The 22,802-nt window shown below is 39.1% G+C and overlaps 1 protein-coding gene across 2 annotated transcripts in view; it reads right to left on the bottom strand.

Annotated features, from left to right (window-relative positions):
• The window catches only part of LOC134227973 (protein tincar), a 541,225-nt gene that overhangs the window by 273,621 nt on the left and 244,802 nt on the right, over window positions 1–22,802 (bottom strand). The window lies entirely within an intron of this gene.

The raw sequence follows: 22,802 nt of genomic DNA, 5'->3' as shown, positions 1-22,802 counted from the left end.
ACGTGAAAAAATCTGTAGCAAACATCAATACTGCCATACAAGCCATACAATTTTCTTCAGTCATAATGCGAATCAATTGTTTGCATGGTCTCTTTCCGATACTTGCTTGGGATTCAACTACCGACGTTAGGGTTGCGCTTTGAATAAAGTTCATCTCGGAACAGGAAAAATACAAAATTAAAGTCTCGCGGGAAAATTTCATGTTGTGCCGACAACATCCAAATCGTTGCAAACGCCACATTAGTGAATAAATTGCTGTAGCAATCTTCCGATGACAGCCTATGCTCGGACCGGCACTAATGCTATGATTCCGCTACCGATGCCAAACAATTATGCTTTGTTCTATGAAGAAAGTTCGTCTAATATCAACATTCTCAATCACTAAAATCATATAACTCCGAATTACGCTAGAAAATTTCACCGAAGAATTTTCCAGTTCCTAACGGTTGCACTTTAGGAAAATTATTTCAACTTAACCTTCCTCCCAAATATAATGATGGTCCTGAAAAGAACCGATTAATTGCCACTTATGTGCCTTATTAACAGCAGCCACTGGGCTGCGTGACCGCCATCCGATGATTCGGCTCAACGAACGCCGTCGATTGCCAGATCCGCCGAAGATGGGACACGGATGAAAATGATGTGCTGCTGCTTCCACGACCGCCACCACCACCGACCGAAAAAAATTCATCCGCGTGTTGGGGATTTATGAACGGAATTGAATTTTTCACCCGGTTTGGAAAGAAACAACATTTTCAATAGTTTAACGTTGATAATCAATAGTATCAATAGAATTAGCAAATTGCTGGAGAGTTTCTGAATCGATTGATAAGCAAATGTCGAAAATCCATCGAAAGATAAAGACGCTATTAGCGTTTGAAATCTCTCCTAATTTCGTGACGGTCTCGAATTTGGAAATTTCGGTTTTACACCCTGTATCTGAGTCTTCCCCTTAGACGTAGCTTACGTCAAAAGGTAAACAGTTCATTTTTAAAGAATTTTCAAAATTAATTATATTCTGACGGGGCACTTAATCCCTCCATAATAGGTCGTTTTACCCTATTAAGTTCATTTTAAAGTGTCTAGTGTTAAGTCAATCGGCGATGTCCTTGGTTGGCACGCAAGAAAGGTCTCTCCGGCCTACCCTTCCCCACAATCGAACTCTTCTCCATTGCACTTGGCGGGACTCAAGGTCCTCCTCAGTTTTGAACTTAATGCTTAAATTTAAAAAACACATTAATATAGCCTAAAATAGAAAGTACAAAACTAGCGTCTGTTCATCATGGAGGTATCAGCTCAAGCTGCATATATTCACTGAAAAAATTCTTTATATTGAATATATTTGTCGCACACATAAATTTTTGCAATTTGGCGACCCAAATATATGCAATTTGTACCCACACATAAATTCAATAACTGCATATTAGAGACCAAACATACATTTTATTTGATAATAGATTATATTTGTACTTCGCTTGTGGTTATGTGTGCACTAATTAGAATCATGAATTAAATTAATGGATTTTTGCCAATAAAAATGTGTGGAATTTTTGCAGTGTTGGTATGCAGTAGTAGACAGCGCCGTAGCGTGTGGTTGGAGAGGTTGGGCGCCAGCCCTCAGGGGGCGCTGAAATCAAGAATTGACCTTTCCCGTCAAAAACTTTTATTCGCTCGATCGATTCTTTATTGTATTTAAGGTCAACTTTCTCAAAGATCCCATATTTTTAGACGCCTCTAAGTATTTTTAAAGTTTATACCAAAAAAGGGCTGCAAGAGTGAACTGGCCTGAAAAAATCACCCGGTGTTCGTTGAAAGTCGGGCAAATGTTAGGCCAATCTCGAAAAACAGCACCTTTCCGATTTTTTGTTTTAAATTTTAAAAATACATAGAGGCGTCAAAAAATATGGATTCTTTGGGAAAGTTCACTTAAAAAAATAACGAATCGATTAAGCGAATAAATTTTTATGACGGGAAAGGGCAATTACAGCTTGGGGCCGTATAAATATTACGTAAAAACTTATAGGGGGAGGGGAGTTTGTCGTTTGTCGCACCATATAAATAAAAAATTGTTTGTATGAGAAAAATCTTACATGGGGGGTTCGAAAAACGCAGAAAAAATCCTTACGTAATTAGTGTACGACCCCTTGCTTTATGAGTTTGTACTACTCCATTTAATTCCACCACTTGAAATGGAATAGTACAAACTCGTCTTATGACAAGTGAAGAAATTCCACTAGAAGCTCAAAATATTTTTTTATCAAGAACTATGGCATGAGACAAAGAACAATTTTATTACTTACAAGGCTAATTAATAAGAAACCGGCTACAAAATCTAAAGATTTATGGTAAGAAGACTTCTAAAACCGGTGATAAGGGACCAAGAAAAAGACTAAAAATGTCATATCCAAAAAGTTATTAGAAAATTGTGGATTGGATTATTTTCATTTTTGGATACTTTAACTGTCACAGTGGGTAAAAAGGCGAAACTGTTGAATATGCGACAGGCAGTGATAATGTACTTTGCTAAAATAACTACTTTGGCTATTATTTCTCAAAGCTTTTATAGATTTTTATCCGCTACCTCATACGCTATAAAACCATTCATCACCTCACTTTACCACGTAGCTTTCATGCTCCCTATGGTGAATCCGACCACAAAGTTGGATTTTATTGACCTAACGAAGTACAATAGTACCTCCAAACTACTGACAAACTCATTCTAAAGTTGGATTTTTCTTGATCCGAATAGATCCGATAGTGATTTGCACCTCCTCAAGGGGCCGTACACATATTACGTAAGCACTTATGGGGGGAGGGGGTTCATCATTTTCTTACGCACCATATAAACAAAAAATCATTTGTATGAAAAAAATCTTGCAAGGGGGGAGGAGAGGAAAACCAAGAAAAAATGCTTACGTTATATGTGTACGACCCCTCAAGTAGTTCAGAGAGCGAGAGCTCAATCGATTCTATAATTTATTTAAGCATATCTTCCCCAGAGAACCCATATGAGAGGACTAAAACTATTTTGAAAAATTTACAAACAAAAAAAATCGGAAAAGTTCTGTGTTTCAAGCTTAGCCTAACATTCGTTCGATTTTGAACCAACATCTGGCCAATCCTTTAGGCCGGTTCACACGTGCAGCACTTTTTCAGATTTTGTTTTCGGTTTTCTAAATAATCAGAAGCTTCAAAAATATGTCTTCTTTCGGAAAGTTGACCTTGATCGAATAAAAGAATTGAATGAGGTAATATAATGAGATACGATTTTTGAGAGGCTGACCAGATCATTTCGGTGAAAAAACAGGACAAACGCACTTGCAAACGGGCCATGTAAAAAAAACCTTGTGTCAAAATACAAGAGCTGTGGAAATTTTATAATTTATGGACTTTATTTTCTTTTTACGTGTAAGAAGTTAGAAAACCATTGAGTAAAATCATTCGCCACAATAACTTTCTATTGTTTTGAGTTAGATGTGGAAAAATACTTAACTACAAATATTTAACTCTTCAAAGGGGCGTGGACAAAAACACAAAGGAGCAAAAAATAATGCATTAAAAAAAATGAAAAATTTTGGGATTTTGAAATATTATTTTAATTTACTTTTAAACATGCATTAAGGATTTTATTACTGACCAATATCAAACACTTTTCCAATTCTAAAAAATTGAATATAAAAAAATGTCAAAGTACTTTGCCTAAAGCCAGTCTGGGCATTAGAGTGAAAATATAAAATAATTTTATGAAAAAAATGTCAAAAGACAAAAGCGAAAAGAGTAATAGGGGGACTTATTGATTTCCCAAACTAAAACCCTTTTTCATAAATATAAGTGATAGAAAATCTGCGGAAAGATAATCATGGAAAGAACATTAATAAACTGTAATTGTAATTATTTCCATATTTCGCATGTGAATATATGTCAAACCTAATCAATTCACAGTTCTATCAGATCGAAATTTATTCAAATGACGTTAAAAGTAGCTTCACACCTCGGGAATCTTGTTCATTGATGTTGTTCCCATGTGCTTCCAAAAAGACGGAACTCATGCAATTTTCGTCGCGAAAAGTAAAAAACAAATCCTGCCTAATTTGTAGGCTGGTTTACGGCTCGGAGTCTCGGAGATTTCCGCCGGATTGTATTTCAAATCGGGCCTAAATTAAACCCGCCCACACATAAGGAAGCGAAATTTTCAGACAAGCGCCTGATCTGTGTACTAAAAAAATCTGAAATCTGAACAAATTTCCCCTCGATTAGAAATGGCTTGAACTCGGTTTTGTGCAGCTGATGAGTAGCCATCGAGCAAGTAAGTGCAGTGCGTGTTTTAGTCGTCGGGAAAATAATAATATATTCATCTTCTGTTCGGTGACTAATGCGCATGTATTGTCAGGTCGAATCAAGCGCGATCCTCGATAGTTTACAGTAGCCATCGAGCAAGCGTTGTGCAGTGCGTGTTTTAGTCGTCGCGAAGTAGGGTAAATGATGTATCTTGGACAAGCGCAGGACATTCATTAGAAAATATATCGAGATTGAATAGTATAAAACAATTGAAAACCACTAGGTTCATCCAAATACATAACCTATGATTAGTCTTGCGTCTCCATTGCCCAATTTTTGAGTAAATTACGTTTACTAGGTGTAAACTGTGATATACTGCGAACTGAAATATTTTCTTTTTGGACATCAAATATATAATTTCGACATGGAAAATGCATATATTTTGGACAGAGTCATTTTCTCCTAATTTAAAAATGGTCACCTCCAGATCTCAATGGTATGACCTACCTATACACGTATCCACATTCATTTAAATGCATTTATTTGCTTAACTGACATAGATTAAACCAGAAATTAACATTGTTTCGCAATCTTATCGATATCATTGCAAACAGCCTGAAAGTTGACAATTAATGGTTAATCCATATACTGTACATGGGGTGACCAATAAATGCCTGATGCATAAAAACATAACTTCATTTTGGTCACTCCTTTTTCATCCGTCTCAAGTTCATGTTAAGCGATTGGAATATGTTAGTATCTCAATTACAATTAAATTTTGGCCGCAGGACCTCAAGATTGCCGTTTGAACCAATTTAAACGTGTTTCAGGTGCATGTTACGAAGAGTCCTATAATGCATGTTCTCCTGCATACTGGCGTCCAGCAGGCACTTTGGTAGAAAGCTTTAAATTTTGGATAATTTTAAAGATAAATAATAGTTGATTTGTGAATTCTCATCAGGAGCCGCTAGAGTTGAGGTAAAAGTATGCAATGATCATACTTACGATAAAAAATTTCCTACACATTATCTAAAATTGATCGAAGGAGCTCAGGCTTGTCCAAAATATGTACATGTCCAAAATATATCATTTACCCTAGTTAAGATATCGTATCAGTCTTCGGGAAAATACGTAAGACACGCGTTGATTTTCCGTTTTTGTATCATCATGAATAATTAGTCGCTTACCAAGGCGATTTCCAATATATTTCCTTCCCAACTAATATACTATTCCTTTCCAGTGCGCTCATGGAGATGCAGAGGGTTCCTCGGTCTTATAATTAGAATGTCTGTCTCTGCGCTTCATTTCATTGACTCTGAGAAGATACCCTGATTTCCAGGATATACAGACATGCCTACCAAGTTACCGGTTCCGTTCAATCCGCTGATGAAATTGGCCAAATTTTAATGACTTCGGAATAAGCAGAAAAAAAATCATTGAAATGAAACTGTATGAAAAACATCTCCCGTTTCACCTGTTGTCATTAGCTGTTAAACAATCTTAAGAAAAGTCGATCCATGCAAAATACATAACGGCATAGATAGCATTCTTTTAAAAGCAACACTTATATCATAACATGCCACACTCTTTTTATGCGTTTTTAGTTCACTTTATTTGTATCTGGTTTTAGATTCCTACTGAATTTGTCTGAATAACATTTTGGAGCTCCTTTGATGAATCAATGAAAAAACGGGACAAATTGAGGATTTTCTAGATTACGACGGGACAGCACAATAAGACCTAAAAAACGGGACTGTCCCGTTAAATACGGTACGTATGGTCAGCCTATTTTTGACGGGAACGGTCAATTTAGTGCAAGAAGTAGTCGTTGTGGACAGTATGAGCTGAATGGAATTATAAGTAAAGAACTTTCAGCAATTCAAATGATCTTCCAGTCCGTTCTAGACATTTTTAAGATTCCGTACTTACATAGTTTTGCAAATACTAAAAAAATGTCACAAAATTTCAAAACTTGTTTATGGTATACAGCCGAGCACTGCTTGCTATTGGAAGCATTTTCAATCCACCAATTTTTTAAATCTTTCTTTTAGGTGAGACTCAAAATGTTGATTGAATGTAATATATTGCATTTTTTTTCCTTAGTAAGAGAGGGGCTCCCAATCCATCAAATTTTTTAATCATTCTTTTAGATGAGACTCAAAATGTTGATTGAATGTAAAATATGGCATTTTTTCCTTAGTAAGAGAGGGGTGCCCAAAAAATATTTCGCCAAGGGCGCCGGTAGTAGAATATGAAATGTTTTCTTCGGCAGTTATGCTTACGATCTTGGCTGATTTGCATACTTTGGTTTCCACGACGTTGAATAAACCAAGAAAAAAAAAACAACAGATTAATTAAACAACAAAGATTTTTAACAGGAGAAAGAGAATTCGTATGGAATGAAAGGGAAAATTACCCTTGGCATAATTTGCCTCCCGAGCAAAGCTTTAGAGCAAAACGATAACTCGTTTTGATGTTGTGAAATCGCCGAATATGATTACTTAATTTGATATCTTTTTGGTCGTTTTAACGGTTAAAATAACAAAATGTATAGCAGAAAAAGCTTACTGTGACATCAAATCGAAAACTATTCCTGCTATCGATGAGAGCAAATCGAAAACTAAATTTGATATTGGTTCTGATAACAAAATAAGTACACAGTTTGATGTCAGATCATACAATTTAGAAATCTACAGCAAAATGAGATCAAAATATGTAATCAATCATGATGATTCATATTTGAAAACAAATTATGATTTCAATTTGCTGTCGAAATCAAAATGTGTTTTCTATATGCTCTCATTATGTTTTCAGACTTTGCTCGGGCTGCGATGTGAATAAGAATAAGATTATGAATTTAACGGTTTAAAATGAAACAACATTTCTCGCGTTTAGAATAATCTTTTTATCCATGTAGCTAATTGCGGTAGTTTACCGAAGATTTAATGGTATTGTAATAAAGGATGATTGCACCAGAAGCAATCGTTGTAGCTTTTGGAACAATTGAGTTATTAATGACATATAAAATCGATGAAGAGAAATCGAACAATACGGTTTTCGCCCTTATGATTTTAAGCACGAGATTCAGACTCAATTCGAAACTCTCAAAACATATTAGTATGCACAGTTTTTAGGGGCTCTCCTTAGCCGTTGTCATTTAATGTAGTGATATAGTCAACAATCTGAAACACCAAAACTCTACCAAATCCTGTCCAACAAATTTGTCCAAGCAATTAGCACAATTTTCCACTCACACAAATAGAATTTTCCGCATCGCTAGAATCACTCTTCCAAATCACACCTGTGAGCAATGCTTAGAGCCACCATATCGCATCCCGCACGAGAGCCCAACCATGCGCGCAGTAGACACCCATTCAACTTAATCTCTTTCATTTCTCACTATCAGTTTTAATTGTCGCCGCCACCGCCAAAGTCGGTAGCAAAGCTGGCTCGTGGCTGTTAGATGCCACAGAACTCGACATAGTCGCCGGTTGTTTGTCCGTCCCATTCTCTAGGTGCGAATTGTGTGTTCCGATTTCAACTTTGAATTACATACAGCCAACAGCCAGCAGCGGTGGAGTCACGACAACGCCAACGACCTGATCTCGAATCCACCATTCCCGACGAGTTCTTGTGTACCGTCGTAATTCCCACACACAGTCAGTGGAGTTAGTGGCACCGGAAGTCCGAAGGATCCCGCCCACCGACGCGACTGACTGAACTCGTCCCACACTCGATGCCGATGGTACGTGCGAGTTCACGTTTAGTGCATAGGTAGCTGCTGGTGGCAGCTTTTTTTTTCTGTACGTAGGTATTTGATCTCCGGGGTAAAAAGTGAGAAATGGAAATCTCGTCCCTATTGTGAACAATTTTTCATTTTGCATCCCATCGCATCCGATCTCATGATGCCATGCTGGTTCGCCAGAGTCAACTGGTCCCTAACAACCGGAAGAACGTGACTCGACCGACTGCCAACGGTGACGATGGAGACTATGCCCCGAGGTGTGCGGAAAACTATTACAAAAGCTGTCCGGATGTGGAGCAAAAATGGGTGTTTTATTTAAAAGCTGGTTTTATTAAAGCAGCACGACAGATGAATTGCTTTTGAATAATTTACTGGATTACATTTTTCAAATAGTTGAATTTTCATGAAATTGTTTCTGACTTCGGCATTAGGCTTCATTCTGGATCAAGAGCTACTAGTTTTGTGAATTACAAAACAGAAATGATTTAGTGTCCTTCAAAATGTATTAAAATCTAAATATATTTTATTGAATATTAAAAATGTTATTATGAATTGCCAACGTTACTTAAAATCTGCAGCCTACATAATAAACCCTCACAAGTTTGCAATCTCAATATTCATCGTAATTGAGAGGTCACCATAAACCTCCTCTCGATGCAGGAAACCTTCACTATATTACCATCACTAAAATTACCATCGCTTCCAGCTCTTCCATATATAAGCACCGTTTGGTAGAGTCGAGCCTTGTTGCTAAAATAGCAAAACTAGCCCCCTCCCAATGCAACCCACCTACAAGAGCGGACAAAGCTCTGTATCTGACATGTCACTGTTTGATATGATGGGAGGTTGGTTTTGCGAGAAATGTTCATGTTTAATCAGTGCCATTTAGGAAAGTTTATCCCCCGATTGGAACTATAAAGCCAAACAGCAACAATAACAACGGAAGCGGTAGCACTCGTAGACGTAGTGGAAATAGTGTGTACTAGTGTAGGACAGGAGCCTCTGACGGATAACAACGATAAGCCTCCACAAATAGGGACGTAACACGCGACAAAGACATCAGACAGAAGTGGTGAGAGGAAGAATGTTTCGCGTCTAGGGCGTATTTGGATGAAATATGACCCCTGAAGTTTTAATCTACTCTAGCGAATATGGCGACAAACTGGTAAACTAAAGGTGGTTGACTCCTGTGGCAATAAATTGCATGATAAAGTTCGACCATTTAGAATTATACTTACGCGACTGTTGCTTCGATATCAACAAATGAAATACCCGAATCCGGAAGAGAATTATTCATGTAAACGATTCGTTGAAAAAAAAAACACAAAAAATTGTTGTGCGAAATAAAATAAAATTAATTTTTATGTTGATTTATTTTTGTCAATCTTCAAGAAATAAAAAAAGAAGAAAATTGCGTCAAAATAATTAATTTTGAATTAGACTGATTTGGAAGCATGTTTTTAATAATATATAGAACAATATTTTACTAAATCTCATTGAAAATTAAAAAATAGCTACTGATGCAGGACTGTAACTTTTATATTTAATTTTACGGCTACGTAGTCTTTATTTATAGAAACGAATTTATTCGTTGCCCAACGTTTCGACACGGCGGGGATTGTGTCTTCTTCAGGGAGTACTGGAATTAAGTTTGGAAGCAGCCAAAGCCACCCTGATGGAGTCCACCACAGCGCTAATACAACACTGTATACACTATATACACACTATATCACCGTTTCGATATAGACCAAATACAGATTATCGACCATAGTTATAGATCATCCACACTACCACTTCTGGAAATGTGCCAAATCACCAACACCGATCACACAGTCAACAAACGTACAGATGTAGATAGATTAAGGACCACATACGCAGAATGCGGGCCCTCCTTAGCCGTGCGGTAAGATGCGCGGCTACAAAGCACGACCATGCTGAGTGTGGCTGGGTTCGATTCCCGGTGCCGGTCTAGGCAATTTCCGGATTAGAAATTTTTTCGACTTCCCTGGGCATAAGTATCATCGTGTTAGCCTCATGATGTACGAATGCAAAAATGGTAACTTGGCTTAGAAACCAACGAAACGATAGACGTGGAACGACTCAAATAATGTAATCCATAATTCCCCAATATTTTTTTTTGCAAAACACACATAATATATAAACTAAATTCCAGTACCCCCTGAGGAAGACACAACCCCCGTGTCGAAACGTTGAGCAACGAATAAATTGGTTTCTATAAATAAAGACTGCGTAGCCGTAGAATTAAATAAAAAATAGCTTAGAAGTCAGAATCTCATTCTAAAATTAAAATATTTTATCTGTAAATTGGTTGGCCGAGTTTTGTTTTCGGAATGTCTGTACATATGGGTACGCGTCGAATGCAACCTTCTTCTTCTTCTTCTTCTTCTTAGTGGCATTACATCCCCACACTGCATAATGGGGAAAATGTTGCATGTTTCGGGCAAAATTCGATAACTCAAAAGGCCGCTGAACGAAAATTGTGACCAAGAACTTTTCTTAAACAAAATTTTCCCAGGAATCGAATGCGGGAAAGGTCCTTCCAGAAGGACCACAGAAATCTTTGCAAACTTCTAAAACCTTAACATACCAAATTTGGTTCCATATGCTTGATTAGTTTATGAGTTATGTGTAAATTTCGATTCCATAAGTATGGGAGCCCCCCCCCCCTTCTAGCAGAGAGGAGAGGGCTCACGAACTAACACGGAAACATTTCTTGCCTATTTTATCCAACATGCTAAATTTGGTTCCATTTGCTTGATTAGTTTCCGAATTATGGAGAAATTTATGTTTTATTTGTATGAGAGCCCCCCTTCCATAAGGGGGAGGAGTCACGAACCACCACAGAAACATTTCCTGACTTCAAAAACCTTCACATGCCAACTTTGGTTGCATTTGCTTGATTAGTCCTCGAGTTATGCTGTAATTTTTTTTATTTATGTAGAAGCCCCCCATTCAAAAGAGAGAGGGGTCTCCAAGCATCATAAGAACCTTCTCGACTCCAAAACCATCTGCATACTAGGTTCCACGCCGAATGGTTTAGTAGTTTCCGAGTCTATAATGATCAGACAGACAGACAGAAATCCATTTGTATGTATATAATGTTATAATATATGAGACTATTTTACCCCATATTCCCCTAAAACTAACATACTCTCCAGATAAAATAACACTGCGCTTACCCAACAACAGTGTTGTCCTACACTCAGGGCAAAAAATTCTGCTCTTTGATTTTACTCCATCTAAACGATTTTATAGTCTCAACCAAATAAGTTCACCTGATAGAAGGATATTTGGATTTTCTAAATATCATGGCAAACTGTCAAAAAACTGCACTCCAGAGCCAAAGGAGCGCGCGCGCTGAAAATACATGTGCATTTTTTTTGACAGTTTGCCATGACATTTAGAAAATTCAAATATCCTTCTATTAGTTGAACTTACTTAGTTGAAACTATAAAATCGTTTAGATGGTGTAAAATCAAAGAGCAGAATTTTTTGCCCTGAGTGTAGGACAACACTGCCCAACAATATACCCAACACCGGGAATCGAACCCAGCCACCCTCAGCATGGTCTTGCTTTGTAGCCGCGCGTCTAACCGCATGGCTATCGAGGGCCCCAACCTGAATGCAACCTGATACCAATTAAGGACAATCCGATGCTTGTCCTTAAAAAAAAATTCTTGCCTCTGGTTTACCTTTTTTTTGCCTCTGGCTTTTAGTTATTTTGGCATCTGGCTTATCTTAATGTTTTGCCTGTGGCTCTTTATTTTGCCTTTGATTCACCGTTACCTTTGCAGTAGAGGGATTTTGCGCCAACTCGAACAAAAATGTTGGCAGCACCCTCTCAGATTTGAATGAAACTTTCTGGACATGTAAACTTTGTTACAAAAAGCCACTTTGCATATTTAACTTTCCCAAAATTGACCTAAACCATCTTTTGAAAAAAGCCAAAGTTTTATTTATCGATTTTTTTCCAATGGTTATAATCGTAAAACGGCGCATCCTACAAAAAAAGAGTTGTATGGGTGATTATCGCAAAATCAGTTTTTAAATAAAAATATTGGAAAAATTCCAAATTGAGTGATACACTGAACAAAAACGATTTTTTAAATTAATAGTAGATTTGCAAAAAAATCCTTTTGATTTGAACGAAATTTTGTCTCAATATTGGTAAATATGTTCCCTACCCAGAGCCTAAAACATTCATCTTCATGAAGCAACTTCGGTCCAAATTTTGACAAACATCGCATGAATATTCAAAACATAGAATGACATAGTCGGACGACTACTCCACCAATTCATTCATTCGTCTGTCACTGAGAGTGCTTACTATTTGCAGAAAAAAACATAATTAGCATTGTTTATGTTGATGTTTACCGTTGAAAGTGCCTCACGAACGAAAATCAGATTCAGTTCTATGAGATAGATTACTTTACTCATTTGAAACGTGTTCATATTTCAGATAATTTTTCAATTTGTAAAATGTGCATAAATATTCAATGACTAATATTCAACCGAATATTGACAGTCCAGAGGCGTCTATGAATGTGTCTGGAAGTGAACTGACAAGTGAAGAAAGGTAGACTTCATCAAAAAATTTCGATTATTTTACACTCTGTCCCTACCAACAGTCCTTACACCGGAAGCTGGGCACTTTAAAGGAAAAAAAGCTTTTCTAACAAAAACATTTTCTTGTTTGAATTGATTTTTTTCAGTGTTTTTTTTCATCCGAAATTAAACCAGTAAAAATTCTAATCATTTCAGAATCCAATGAAGCTCTATTTAAAGACCAGATCATTTAGAAATAGGGCACTTTCAAATGCGTGTATTTTTTTTTTAATTTAAGTTAGATCGTAAAACTTTCTAAGAATGGAACAATAGTTATATTATTTTATTTCATATGAATAACTGAAACGAATCTTGCATCGTTATTTCGAAGAAATTCTCGCAGTTTCCTGTTGATGCCGCTTGTCAGTCAGCGCACATTTTCTTCAGTTATGATTTTGGCTTGCTGGTTCCACCAATTTTTCATACGGCCAATGTCAGTGGTGACTGCTCCCTTCATATTCAGTTTCTGGTTAATAATCATCCAAAATTACTCTATTGTATAGAACTGAGGACAATTTGATGGATTCAGATTTTTTAGGGTGAACTGGACTTCACTATTGTAGTACCATTGTAAGACTTCCTTGTTGCAATGGCAGCTTGCTAAATCTAGCCAAAACGTAAATAAGCCATCATGAGACTTAATGAAGGGTAAAATCCGGCTTTTGACAAAGGTGGATTTTGCAAGACTGTCTTGCATATCCGACCACTAGGAACGTCACTATCTCTAAAATAAAGTGCCCTATTTCTAAATGATCTACGCTTTATTATAGTATTTTATCTGATTTAACAACCAAGTGTACTTTTAAAAAAAGAGAATCCTATTTGACAAGAGTTTATATCTTTAAACAAATATTATATTAATCCATTAAAGAAACAAATCCGATAGATCTTCTCAGGAATTCCTCCAGAAAGTCCTCCAGAATTTCTTTCGATAGTTTCTACCACAAGTCCTTCGGAAGTTCATTCAGGAATTCTTCCGGAAAATCCTCCAGAATATCCTCCAGAAGCTGTCCTGTAGCTGGTTGTACATAATTCCTATAAAAAAACACAAAGTTCGAGACACCAGCACGTACGGACGTGCTTTTTGCTCGCGCATTTTTTTCAAGTGTTTTTTGCTCGTTCGTTCGTTTCTCGTTTTCGCCTCGTTGCGTTGGCGTTATTTTCTCCCGGACCCGTCATGGGAGACTCGGTGGCCGATTCGGTCGCGGGAAAGGTGCCTAAGCGCACTGCTCTTGGGAGCGCGGGTAACCCCTCTAAGCAGCTTCTGCAGAGCAACGTATATTCGTCGTTACCAATCGACGATACCAGCAATCCGGCGAAAAAAACGTAAGAAGCAGCAATCGCAGCTGCCGCAGGTGCAACCAGAGCGGAAGGAGAAGAGCCCGCCTGTGTTTGTGAAGGGCGACCCGCCGGATTTGCGCCCGTAAATTCGCCAGTTGATCGCTAAGGAGCTAAAATGTACATTTCGGCTCTACAGTGAGGGCGTGAAAGTGATGCCGGCAAACAAGGACCATCATCAATCCATCGTGGAGACCACACCGGCAGGAATGCCGCCCAAGGACTCCACAACATGAATGAGGAAGAGCTCTAAGCAGATCTTGATAGTTGCGCGATGTCACGCATTGCACAAACCGCTTCTACTTCCGGCACGGTACCAGGTACTGCCGCATGAAGCCGCGCTGCAACAAGTGTGGCGATTCCCATTCGACCGAAGAGTGCGACCATGGAGGTGGCTGATCCTAAATGCGCCAACTGCGGCGATAAACATCGGACTACAACTAAGGACTGTCCAAAGGTGGCGGCGTTTTTTGGAAATCCGGAAGAAGGCCTCCACCAGGAACCTGTCGAAGAAGAACCATGTTCCTGCTCTGAACGAGGCGAACTTTCCGGCCATCCCAGCTCTCCGACGAGCTATACCAATACTTCCACCTTTGCAACCTAACAAACGGCTAGCGACCGCTGCAGCATCGATTCAAGCTCCGACACACACGCACCAGCGAATGGCCCCCACTTCCTCTCCCTGGATTCCGTCGTCAGGATAATGGGCCCCTTCCGGCCGAGGGCGACCCACCGCTCTACACATCGGAGCAGCTAGTTTCGATTTTCACCCAACTGGCAACGCGACATGCTTCGACCAGATCTTCGTCTGGTCAATTGGAACGCTTGCTCACTTAAGAGCAAAACCATTGAGCTGGCTGGTTTCCTCGACGAGAGAGAGATCAACGTGGTCTTCATCACGGAAATGCACCTGAAACCCGAGGTTAGTGTACAAATTCCGGACATCCGTGGGGTGAGACTCGATCGGTCCGGAGGAGGTGTGTCTATCGCACTGAGGAACAATGTCAATTGTCGTCTGCAGCTCAAGATCATCGAGCCCGTTGTGGTAGAAGTCACCACTTCCGTCGGAGTAATCACCCTCATCGCGGCCTACTGCTTAACTCAAGCCAAGGAGAACGATAGTACATCGGCCGCCCTTCGGAGGGACATTTTCAAGCTTACGCGGCGGCAAGGTCTGTACATCATAGCCGGTGACCTGAACGCGAAGCATTAAGCCTGGGGCAACAGTCGCGGTAATCGAGACGGTGCCATCTGGAGCAACGACATGGAGGAAGGTCACTTCACGATCCTGAGCCGGATTCTCCCTCTTGGATGAGTCGGTCCGGAGTCCACGCAACGTTAGACCTGTACCTAACCAACATGGACGATCCCATATCACAACCTATCGTGTACCAGGAGCCAAGCTCGGATCACTATCCGGTGGTGGCCGAAATTGGTTCGTCGATCAGCCGTCACCAACTCTCCAGAAGGAACTACCAGCGGTTCCAGCAGTGTGTTGACACCACTATCGACTACGAGGTGCGTCCGGAGACGCCAGAAAGTATCGACCGCCAGCTGTGCGCCAGCATCGAAGAACAGCTCGACAGGTAAGCAACACCCTAACCATCGACATCCTCAACAAAGATCGCTGATTCGTCTACGCAACGTGGTTCGCAAACAGTACCAACATACTGGGCTGCCTGCACTCAAAACCCGTGCAACCGCTTGTCATCCAAGCCAGAATGGTGGACCTCAGAAATAGTATTTTTTATAATAAGATCCGCGCTCTCCCAGACTGTGCTAAGCCGTTCTGGAAGTTGACCAAAATTCTAAAATCCAAGCCTCGACCCATTCCACCTTTGATCCCATTAGACAACAATGGCTCTAGGGATCGCTTGATAACTCCTGCAAAGAAGGTCGCCGAAATAGGTCGTCACTTTGTCAGCTCACACAATCTTAGACAGAACATCGTCAGTCAACACGAAGCAGCCGTTAGAGAGCATGCTAGCAATATCCATCTTATTCCCAACGACTTCTCGGAGGAGTTGGATATCATAGCTGGGGAATTGACAGCCTATATCAAATCATCGAAAAACCCTTGGCGAGATGGACCATGATTGTTCCCAGTCGTCTTGTTAAGAAAATTATTTTGAGCTTTTTAGTGGAATGTCTTCACTTGTCATAAGACGAGTTTGTACAATCCCATTGAAATTCCACCACTTAATTGTATCTTGACAGATACGTATTTCGACCTCAACAGTAAGGCCGTCTTCAGCGTCTCGTACTTGACTCGACTTGGATCTACAACGAATTGCTCAGTATAGCTCTGGAAGAGTAAAGTGAATTGTTCGTGGACACTAAAGGTTATTTTCGCTTCCTCAGTTCGTTTATCCGGAATTGGATCAATTTGGTGAGATTGTTTCAATGTGTTTTAATATGATTTCAAAACTAAATACGCGCTGGATTTCAAAATCCAAATTTGTTTATGGATCCATTATCTAATTGGCAGCATAAACAGGCGGGGCTTATTGCAAGTGAAAGTGACCTCGGACTGGACGTGAGTTACCAGGCAGTCTGAAATGGGTCACTGGAGCTGCAGTAGAGCTAACACCTTATAACTCCCGGGCTAAAGCTGACTTTATTACAGACAACTTTCTTCCATAATACCACTGCCGGACAGTGGGGGTTAGATTGAAGTTACACACACCCTTTGATCAATAGGCGTTCGTCATTGTCCCTGAAAAATAAGCGTGCTGTCTACAAGTAAATCATCCTCCCCAGGTCAGGGAGAGCTGCGCAAAAACTCTTCATCTAAAACTCCAACGAGTTCAAAACAAGTTCCTGAGGATGATTCTCAACAACCCTCCCAGGACACAAGCTTATAAGGTCCACCGTCTGTATTAGTACTCTACATGATCCTTTGGTGAGTGTAAGGTAAGGTTTAGGGGCCGGGCGGACCAGGCGACCATTAAGGCGCTAGTTCCAATTTAGGTTATCAAAATTGAAATGAAGGGCCAAGTTGCCAAACACTTAAAATGTTAAAAATAATGTAACAAACAAAAATAATTTAAAAAAACGAAGAGCTGTTTTCATCGGATACAAGAAAGCAGCTTTCCGACATGCGCCAGTCATTTTGTTTTTTTTTTTTTTGGTCATTTGCTTAACTAAGCTATAAACTAGCTATAAACCAAGTTGTTAGAAAAACTAACAATTTTTGAAATTTCATTGCTATTGACACAATAAATCTTGATCTTTCCAGCCATAACGCCCCCACTTCATAGTTTTTCATTTTGAGTGAGTTTTTTAGGGTGCCGGCGAGTTCAGTGCGTGTTCTATCATGTTTCGGACAGCAGAACGATCGCGCGGTCGCCCGAATTATTGTGTTCTGCACTGCGCGGCCGGCAATAACATTAATCAGTTCAGTGCGTGTTCTATCATGTTTCGGACAGCATAACGATCGCGCGGTCGCCAGAATTATTGTGTTCTGCACTGCGCGGCCGGTAATAAAATTAATCAGTTCAGTGCGTGATCTCTATTGTTCCGGACAGCAGAACGATCGCGCGATCGGCCGAATTATTCTGTTCTGCATTGCGCGGCCGGTAATAAAATTAATCAGTTCAGTGCGTGATCTCTCTTGTTCCGGACAGCAGAACGATCGCGCGATCGCACAGTGTTTTATTTCGTCATTTTCACGATCGAAATTCAAAAACTCGAAAAGTGTTGATTTTGGATATAGGGTTTGTTCACAGAAGTTTCAAGATATTTAGGGCGCATCTTCCGATAAAAACAGTTTGATGATTAATCCCCTAAAAAGTGAGTTGAGAAAATTATTTTCCACCAGAATGAGATAGACACGTAGTGTCTTCCCGCAAAGTTTAGCAAATGTTAATACGAGCAACTTTGCTGAACATCAGTTTCTATCTCTTATATATAACAAACTTAAGTCGTTTTATGTAAAAACCCCATTAAAATCTTATTTTTCATTCTAACTCTTTCCAATGATTTTTCCCATTTTCCGTCCCTTCTACAAAGTTGTTAAACAAGCAAAATTACATGTTTTTGCTGAACATTGTAACATTTCATCTCACATACAACAAAAGTTATCGTTAAATTATACATATTTTAGAGGTTTCTCCACTTGTGATTACTTTCTTAATTGCAAAAGTCGCAAATTTCTTCACGATATGCTGAAAATCGCTTATTTCATTTTTATACTGACATTTGGAAACTTTTGTCGACAAGAGTCTTCTCGAATGCTGTGTTAAAAACATGTAAACCTATGAAATATCATAATATTTGAGTAACTTTGGTTTAATTAGAGATAGAAAGTTACAATGTTCAGCAAAACATGTAATTTTACTGGTTTGACAACTTTGTAGAAGAAACGGAAAATGTGAAAATCATTAGAGTTAGTTTAATTTAAGAGAATGATTTTAAGGGATTTCCACATAAAATCATTCTTTTAACTTAAACTAACTCTAATGATTTTTCACATTTTCCGTCTCTTCTACAAAGTTGTCAAACCATTAAAATTACATGTTTTTGCTGAACATTGTAACTTTCTATTTCTTATAAAACAAAAGTTATTCAAATATTATGATTTTTCTTAGGTTTACAAGTTTTTAACACACCATTCGAGAAGACTCTTGTCGACAAAAGTTTTCAATGTCAGTATAAAAATGAAATAAGCGATTTTCTGCATATCGTGAAGAAATTTGCGACTTTTGCAATTAAGGAGTAATCACAAGTGGAGAAACATCTAAAAATATGTATAATTTAACGATAACTTTTGTTGTATGTGAGATGGAATGTTACAATGTTCAGCAAAAACATGTAATTTTGCTTGTTTAACAACTTTGTAGAAGAGACGGAAAATGGGAAAAATCATTGGAAAGAGTTAGAATGAAAAATAAGATTTTAATGGGGTTTTACTTAAAACGACTTAAGTTTGTTATATATAAGAGATAGAAACTCAGATGTTCAGCAAAGTTGCTCGTATTAACATTTGCTAACTTTGCGGAAGACACTACGTGTCTATCTCATTCTGGTGGAAAATAGTTTTCAACTCACTTTTAGGGGATTAATCATCAAACTGTTTTTATCGGAAGATGCGCTCCTAAATATCTTGAAACTTCTGTGAACAAACCCTATATCCAAAATCAACACTTTTCGAGTTTTTGAATTTCGATCGTGAAAATGACGAAATAAAACACTGTGGATCGGCCGAATTATTCTGTTCTGCATTGCGCGGCCGGTAATAAAATTAATCAGTTCAGTGCGTGATCTCTCTTGTTCCGGACAGCAGAACGATCGCGCGATCGGCCGAATTATTCTGTTCTGCATTGCGCGGCCGGTAATAAAATTAATCAGTTCAGTGCGTGTTCTATCATGTTTCGGACAGCAGAACGATCGCGCGGTCGCCCGAATTATTGTGTTCTGCACTGCGCGGCCGGTAATAAAATTAATCAGTTCAGTGCGTGATCTTTCTTGTTTCAAAGCGGGCTTGGTAGTCATAAGGCTACTGCTTCTGCCTCATACGCAGGAGGTCGTGGGTTCAATCCCAGGTCCGTTCCATTCTCCTACTTTGTATCTTTCTCTTTATTTATCATGTTCTAACAATCGCTAGAACTGGAAATGGACTTCCATACCGTTTCCATTACTATTCCTATACCTTCAACTTGAGTATTCTATTAGTAATCTGCTAGAATTGGAAATGAACTATAGAGCTCGTTTCCTTCATCCAATTAGAAAATCCATCAGTTACCTTCTCCTATCTATCACATTGGCAGCTCGTTAACCAAGACGGACCTCTGCCTCTCCAACCTAACCCAGAAATTCCAACAAATTCCGCATGAACTCGTGGCAAGTGCAGAGGTATATTCGGCTTGCAGTGGGCGAGTGATTGCATCATCATTTCCTCCCCCTTCCCTACATTGACTTGCATTCTGACGTGGCAGGCGCCAGTATGACCTAACAAATGAGATCACCAGTATTTGTACATTGAAGATGTGTGCTAGTCCCAAGCAAACATCTGTTGGTTCCCTGTGCAAGAACAGCTGATCTGGTCATAATGGAGTAGCAACTACGAGCAGTCAATCAAGCTCAAGCTCAAGCTTGAGTGAGTTTTTTAGGTTGCCGGCAACCGACCACCTTTTTCGAAACGGCATAAAATCAACCCTTAACAAAAAAATTTATAAATTTTTCCCAATAGATGAAATCAAACAAATCTTCTTTTTCGCTCGACTGTAGTATTAAACTTATTTGGGAAATATTTGGCTTCGCAGTCTTGGAGGGAATTGAAAACTATATAAAAACAAAATTCAACTCCCTCCAAGATTGCAAAGCCAAATATTTAAAAAATTAAAAAAAATACTCCACTAGTTATTAGCTTATGCCTATATGCTTCCATTGGTAAATATCACACCATTGTGCAATTGGACGAAAGTTATGAGCATGAGCATGATTGACCGCCCACGGTTTCTACTCCGTTAGTGCCAAGACAGCTGTAATTACGCAGAGAACCAACAGATGGTGTTTGGGACTAACATCATCCTCAATGTGTAAGAACTGGTGACCCAAAATTAAGCAATACCAGCGCCGGCCGTGCCCGAATGTGTGCAATTGGACGAAAGTTATGGACCAAAAACAAAAGGGTGCCGACAACCGACCACCTGCCCCTACGTTAAAATGATCAATAGCGGAACATGAAAGGAATATTAGTAGGTGTTTTTTGCTGTTTGAAGTACGGGTTTGCCTCTGCGTATCCATACAAACTACAGGAAGGGATATTAGTTAGTAATTTAAGTATCATTGGATCTGGATTCACTCTGATAAGTAATTTTTTGCATACCTATTGATTTTAACGATCTGTCCCCAAATCATGTCAAATAGTTTGAATAACAACGCGAATCAGGTGCTCTGGCCAATATTATATCTTCCGGTGGAAACTATCCACATTAACGCCCCTAAACTATTCATTAAGCAGTGATAGATTGGATTCTATTGCTACGCCACTGGGAGTAACAATCGAATGAGAGATGTGTGACCACCCATCGACCCCCGTCCGACCAGCAGCGCGGAGTCAGCGTCAACCAACGCTTCCAGTAGGAGGTATGAAAGTTGATGACGCCTCGTTCTAGTGTTCCTGATATTGTGGTAGACTCATACGAACTAAACACATAAGCACACAGAACCTCCTACATCTGTTGACATGCGTTGCATTGAAAAGGGGATTTGCAGCTTAGAAGTTGTAGTTTGTAATTAAAATATGTTCACAGGAAAAGCGTATGGAAACTTATCCAATTAGCGCCAGAATTGGACAGTAAAATGTGATTTATTTGCTTTAGAACAGATCTTACATCCGGCGCAAGAGTTTCTACCGACTGTCTTTGACTTTAACGGCTTCCTGCTGAAGTTTTGTTTCGAGGAAGTGTAATTAACGGAATTCATCGACATTTCAAACTGGAAGACATTTAGTGCTTAGAAGAATTCTCATTAATTTTCAATCTCCAAGTTAATTGCCACCCTCAGTGGCGAATCAGCCATTACCTTCTCCCCGGAAGCTATCAAATGACAAGATACCCCAGCCTCATCCCGCTCTCAAGAGCTAATCTTATTCCAATAACGCATCGTGCCTTTCTATCAATTCGTGGAGATGAAAAAATAAGCAAAGAATTGCAGGGGATTAATTTCTGATCCAACCTTTCACCACCCCACCAGCCATGCAAAGAAAGTCCTTGATTACAGGGACGACGCAGAAAAGTGTGCTTTTCTGTTTGAAGTGTTCGGTTTAATTTTCCTTTCATTTGCTTCTGTCGTCGGTGGTGGGGGACGATCCACCCTACTGCCACAGTTGGTACCTTATCAATGCTGCGTTATCGAACAGGGCTGAGCTGGGAGAGAAAGATTGGTAATTCCATGGTGCAATAATAAGGTTAACAACCGGCACATGGCCCTCTGGTCACAGTCATACATTATGAGCAAGGCAGCAAAACATGGGATAAGTATGGGTCGGGATGATCAGTTTTGACGAGGGTTTATGTAGTCATGGTAGTGTACATTTCTTGTACCTGTTCGGCGAAAAGGGGGCTGGTAAGGAGAAATTAAATTTTCTTGCTTGAACAGACATTGCTGTTGTCTAGCATATTTTGTAACAGTTTAGGAAGGTGTAGATATGATTGAGGGGTGTAAAGATCTGTTATTATCAGGTTGCAAGGAAAATATAGTCACCGTTTTAGAATATTCAATGTCTAACACAGGTTTTACGGATTATCTGTTTTGGTTGAAGCATTTGGCGGAATTGTTTTATTTTTAATCTTACGCTATTTATCATACTCATGTCGAAACAAAATAATATTTGGAAAAAGAAATTAGATAAAACATTTGCTGCTCATTTTGTTATAAACATGTTTTTGACATATTAAATAACTTTACATTTTTTTGGGTACGTTACTGTTGTAACATACAAAGTAGAGAGCTATAAATTATTTTCGATACTTGCTAGGAGTCAGTAAACATCATTCTTGAAATAGGGAATGAGAGAGTACCCCATTACCCAATCGTTCTTAAGACAATTTTTTGCAACCTTCCAATAGCTGCTAAAGAAATTGAGAAAAATCTGAAACAAATGATACAAGTCTATTTAGTTTTATTCATTTTTCATTGATATAGGATAAATATGAGATCTATGAGATGACGAACCGGAACAACCTACCCCAGAGCTCCAACAAAGAAAATCTAATTTGCCCTTCCGCCATCTACACCACAAACTGACTGGAACCGTACACCCTCCTGCCTCACCCCACTCAGTCTGAGAACCACCGGGTCCCCCACTCCC

Source organism: Armigeres subalbatus, chromosome 3, assembly GCF_024139115.2.
Source record: "Armigeres subalbatus isolate Guangzhou_Male chromosome 3, GZ_Asu_2, whole genome shotgun sequence".
In the NCBI taxonomy this organism is placed as follows: Eukaryota; Metazoa; Arthropoda; class Insecta; order Diptera; family Culicidae; genus Armigeres; species Armigeres subalbatus.
The sequence above is the reverse complement of the archived record's forward strand: the minus strand, read 5'-3'. Positions and strand labels throughout refer to the sequence as shown.